Source organism: Pygocentrus nattereri, chromosome 20, assembly GCF_015220715.1.
Source record: "Pygocentrus nattereri isolate fPygNat1 chromosome 20, fPygNat1.pri, whole genome shotgun sequence".
Lineage (NCBI taxonomy): Eukaryota > Metazoa > Chordata > Actinopteri > Characiformes > Serrasalmidae > Pygocentrus > Pygocentrus nattereri.
This window is the reverse complement of record NC_051230.1, coordinates 4798807-4804849: the sequence shown is the minus strand read 5'-3', so window position 1 is coordinate 4804849 and position 6043 is coordinate 4798807.

The window sequence follows — 6043 nt, the reverse complement described above, 5'->3', positions numbered from 1 at the left end:
CTCTTATCCAGAGCAACTTACAAGAAGCGCTTTGTCTGTCTAGAGAAAGTTTCTTTGCTGTTTACCAACAGCTTAGAGAGAAAGAGACAGTCTGGCGCATGTTTGTCTGTAGTGGAACACCTCCTCAATTTATCAGCCTTGTGACTGGTGGTCCGGCCCCTACAGTTCACACCTTTGGCCAACCCGAAACCACACCTGAAGCTAGTAATTACGATTAAGCACTAGGTACTACAAGACAGCCAGAGTCTAAGCTAGAGAACCTCAACTCGGAGCCTACCTTTACCAGCAGAAAGACACCATTCAATCAGAAGACCAGCACACTTTTTACAGTACTTGTGATGATTTAAAGATAAATATTACCAATTGAACATGGAAATATGGTTACTACCCACCTTAAATTTTAGTTATTGATAGTACAACAGAAAATCCTTCCCTCACATTGATGCCTCATCTGCATTCATTTGAATTTCTGTTATTACCCCTCTGTACTTCACTGTAAAGTCTTAACCTTGTGCGGTTGGTTAGTTGTCTTTGTTTTAACCCAGTTTACTTTAATCAGAGTCAATATAAATGTCATTAGTTTTGCTGCCAAATTGACTTCCTTTTCATTAGTCTGGAACCATAAGGAGTCTGGTAATAAGGCCTGTCACCTGGGCAGAATTCAATGCACTGCTGAATCCAGACACAGCTGGGACTCAGGATTGATTAGGATTAGTTTGCAAAGCTCCTCTGTTTTCCTCTCGCTGTTGAACTCTTAAGGAACGCATTTGGTCTGCGAGAGTCTCCTGATGTCGGTTTGAGGATTAATGCCCCCGTGAAGGAGGAGTATGCATCAGGAAAGGCACATTGAACTACAGTATGACCAATGCTGAACACCAACGAACTGGCACAGACCTTCCTCTGGCTGGTTTTTGTTCACACTGTGAAAGGCTTTGCTGGGAAAAGTCATATGTGTGGTGAAGTCCATGGAACATCTACAGTATGTGTAGGTTGTGAAACGTGCTGGACACGAGTAAAACGTAAAATCTAAAATGTGCCATAACTTTTTCACAGGCTAAGTTTTAGGGTTTATCCCACTCCCCCTCGCCCAATATGTCAAATTTAAGCAAATCAATTGTAATCGTGTATTAAAATGTGGCGGAGTGTGTTCTGCGTAATGGAAATGTTCACCTAGTTTAACTTAGAAAATCAACAAAGTATATCATTTGAGCAGAGTTGCCAAATCACTGGATTTACAGGATATTGTTATTACTGAACAGTGAGATTCAGATGTATTATTCTTTTAATTCATTCATATATACATAGAGTGGACAGTGAGTGGACACAGTGTTTAAAAACTCCAGCAGCACTGCTGTGTCTGATCCACTCGTACCAGCACAACACACATGATCCACCACCTATATAGTACCTGCTCTGTGAGGGTCCATGGGGAAAGAACATGGTAAAAGAGGGAAGGCAAAGTATGCAGAGAAACAGATGGTCTTCATACGTTAATGTAATTAGTGAAGTTGCTGTAAGTTGTTCCAATTTAGAACAGAAAAGTGTATGTGGGAGTAATGAGTTTAAGTTTAGTTATTCTAGAGTAATATGTATTTAAATCTACTTACTGTTTTGAAAAAAGTACACAAAGTTTTAGTGCATATAAAACACAGTGCGTGCTTTTAAATTACAATTTAAGTGCACTTAGTGTGAAGTTGTTCTAAAGTAATACGTTTTTAGATTTATTAAAGTGTAAGCGTCAGCACTTTTGAAAACTGTTTCAAAATCTTCTCAGAAGAGTAGAGGCTGTTACTGCAGCAAAGCTAGAGAAACTCCCTATTAAAGCCCTTCACTTGAGAAGAAATGCCAGAAATGCCAGCGTGTCCTGGGTCTTCCCTGGAGTCTCCTCCCGGGTGGACTTGCCTGTGACACATCCCGAGGGAGGCGTCCAGGAGGCATCCTAACCAGATGCCCGAACCACCTCAACTGGCTCCTCTCGACGTGGAGAAGCAGCGGCTCTACTCCGAGTCCCTCCCGGATGACCGAACTTCTCACCCTGTCTCTAAGGGAGAGTCCAGACACCCTGCAGAGGAAACTTTCGGCCGCTTGTTTTCGTGATCTCATTCTTTCGGTCATTACCCAAAGCTCATGACCATAGGTGAGGGTAGGAACGTAGATCGGCCGGTAAATCGAGAGCCTTGCCTTATGGCTCAGCTCTTTCTTTACCACAACAGACCGGTAAAGAGCCCGCATCACTGCTGACCCAGCACCAATCCGCCTGTCAATCTCCCGCTCCCTTGTACCATCACTCGTGAACAAGACCCCGAGATACTTGAACTCCTCCACTTGAGGCAAGAGCTTATCTTAAGAGATTCTGTAGGACTAGGTTTCGAAAAAAGGAAAACACTGCCTTCTAGCACAAAAATGTTATCCCATCTGTGAAACATGGTGGTGGTAGTATCATGGTTTGGGCCTGTTTTGCTGCATCTGGGCCAGGATGGCTTGTCATCATTGATGGAACAATGAACACTGAGCTAAATAACCAAGTCTAATATTTTGTCTCATTTGTTTAATTTGGTTCTTTTCATCTACTATCAGGACCTGTGAGAAAATCTGATGAAGTTTTAGTTCAAATTTATACAACACATTGCTCTAACAGTCTTCTGGCTTGTTCATGTGATCCTTACCAAACTGCAGACGGGCAGCAGTGTTGCTTTTGGAGAGCAGTGGCTTCTCCTTGCAACCCTGCCTTCAGTGTTCTGCTAATAGTGGACTCATGAACATTAACAGTAGCCACTGTGAGGCCTTCCGTTGCATAGAAGTTACCCTGGGTTCCTTTGTGACCTTGTCGACTATTCCAGCCTTGCTCTTGGTGTGATCTTTGATGGTCGACCCCTCGGTTGAGCGTAACAGTGGTCTTGAATTTCTGTCTGACTGTGATTAGTGGAGTTCAAACACTTTAGAGATGGTTTTGTCACCTTTTCCTGACTGATTCGCATCAACAACTCCTCTTCTGAGGTCCTCAGAAATCTTCTTTGTTTGCACCACGAGACACTTCCACAAACGTGTTATGAAGATCAGACTGGGATAGATCCCTGTTCTTTTAATAAAACGATGGTCACTCACTCCTGATTTGCCGTCCCACCGGACTTGAATTTCCCCTTCAAATTATCTGCTAATCTTAGAGGTTCACACACTTTCGCCACTCACAGGTCTGTAATATTGCATATAAATAAATGGCCAGGTGTAAAATTACAGTCTCGTTTGTCTAATTTGGTTCTCTTTATCTGCTATTAGGACTTGTGTGGCAATCAGAAGGAGTTTTAGGTCAAGTTCGTTCAGAACCTTTCAAGCACCACTGTACCTTCACCTTTTGCTTTTTACAGATGTGCAGCTGGCCGTGGCATTTGCTGATATATGCCTACTGACTTTTTTTGGGCTTGTGTTTGTTTCTCTGGCAGTGCTGACTTGTCTCTCTTTCACTCATCAAAAAACCTGTTCTTCATGATGGACTCCTGTCTGCCATCAGCACATTGTTGGGCGAGCTCTGCTGAGCCACCTACCTGAATGATTTCATAAGCAGATGCGCTCCAGTCTCTTTTGGCAAGGAATTCGGCAGTCGTCTGCGAAGATATTAATCAGCGAGCCGCAGACAGGGAGTAATTATCCCTGCTAGAGTTGCCTGAGAGAGAGGTCGCCCACGTTCCAGTGATTGTAATGTCAAGATAAAAGGTTGCCAAGGCTCAGCGTGCCTGGTCGTTAACCTTCTCTAATTAGTCAATGTGTTTAAATCATCTCCAAGTAGAAAGCAATTCAATGTACAGATGCATGATGGACAGATGACTACTGTACAGGTACTGAGGTGGACCCTGCCTCAGCGCCCCGAGTCTTGGGGTCATTTCAATGGGAACTTGATAAAGAACACACTGTTTTTATGGTTCCATATCAGTGACTTTGCTTTACTCAGATCAGTACCACTTTAGAATAAGACCTTTTATGAAGGGTTTATGAATGGCTTAAAGTAAGTTTAACACTTATCATTTGTCATAAACCTGTTCAAAATCCTTAATAAGCAGTTATAACACGAGCTGTTATATGTGATGAGTGAATATGTGAGGAAGCTGATAGTTTAATGAGAAGACAAAGGAAAATCGGTTCAAGATCAAATTCTGAGGTTCAACACTTTAAATGACTGTGGCTTCACTCTCACCATTAGACAAACATCAGATCTCTGTTGCCCTTCAGGTTGTTTGGATGAGTTTATTAATGGTTATAATTTACATCATAACCCCCTATATATTGATATTGATTGCCTGGTAACACTTTCTATGAGTGTTACGTTTGTAAGCATCTATAAACTCATGTTATAATGCATTCATAAGGCTGTGTAGACATGGGTATAAATATTTATATAAATGAATTACACTGAATTATGTTTTATAGACATGTTTAATATACATTATGGATTAGGCATTATATTAAGCAGTTATGTTATACTGGTAGTGCCAAAAAAGTCAGTCCCAGCTTGGAGAGTGCAAAGTAAAGACAAATCCAGAGTTTTTACGCCCTGAGATTTCCAGTATTTTTTTTTTTCTCACCACTGGTTGTGTTTGGGCTGCATCTTCCGGGCTTCGGTCCTGAATATTCAGATGCTCCAAACAGTACAATACTGGATATGCAGTGTTAAGTCAGTGCCAGGCTAACGGTGGTGCACATTAACAGTGGTGTACATTGACTTTCCCTTATTGGGTGAAACACTGATGGCAGCTCTGGTTTAAACTCTGACATTTGAAGCCTGTAATGAGCTTTATTGTGTTTTGGTGTTTCAGTAAATCCTTCAGTAAATACTTCAACCTGAAGCCTCACTCTTAACCCTGGAGGAGGCTTTAATACAGTATGCTTCACTTAGAGCGGACAAATACGACTTACAAGCTCTTATTTGTTATGAACAGTACTTATAATGCATAATAAGCATGGCTATAACATGTAATGCATTTTTATAAACATTTCTAGCCATGTTACGATGCTTTCATATTCATCAGATGTGTGAGCTCACCTTTTTATTAATGTTATTTTTGCTTATAAATTACTTGACGTTTATGATCTAAGTAATAACCATTCATAAACACATTTTAAACCATTCATGAACCCTTTATAAGGGTAGTCTTATTCTGAAGTGGTACTGATTCTCTAACGTGATGGGTCACATTGGTGTAGGCAAGTGACGGCAGAAAAAAGGAATTGAATGTGGAACGTTCTAAAACTGAAAGTTTAATGTGGCTTATTACACAAAAACAATGACACTGACCAAAGATGGTTCTTCAAGGGTTCCCTAGTAAAGAAATTCAAAAGAAAAGGAAAAACTCGGACACCTTGCCATGATTAGAGAATACGCTGTAGATTGTTTTACGTAGAACCTTTTTGGAAAAGGGTTCTTCTATTGCAGCAAGCTTGACGTCGTAATAATAGAAGAACTCTTTTCCAAAAGATGCTCTACAGAACCATCAACGTATTCTTATGAAGAACCCCTTCATAATGCAAAGAACCCGTTAATCTTGACAGTTTTTTTTTTTTTGCTTGTTTATGGTTCTATAGAGAACCATTTTCTTTACAAAAAAGCCCTTGAAGAACCGTCTTGTTTTAAGAGTATATCCCTTTGGCTCTGAACACAGCTACCTGGGGGAATTTTATGGACTATAACTTTTTTCAGCCTGTTTTTTACTACTGACACACTGCCCCTAAACGGCCACCTGAGTGAATTCTGGGGACATCTATGGGTCTCAGACCATCTGAGGGGGATTTTCCAAGTTCCATGGCCCACAGAGTGCCATATTGTCAGCCTGATGAAGTGGCTCATGCACCCTGGAGGTGCCACTTAGGTGAAGTTTATGGACTTTTCACCAGCCACTGGTAGACCATAAAAACTAGCATAAAACCAAACCTCACTTCTGACTGATCATAAGTTCTTTCTATTGCTGGAAGGATTAACCTGAGCTAAAAGAAAGTAATTATTTTTACAGTAAGCTTTTTTTCTTTCTATTTAATCTCCTTATAAGGAGACAGC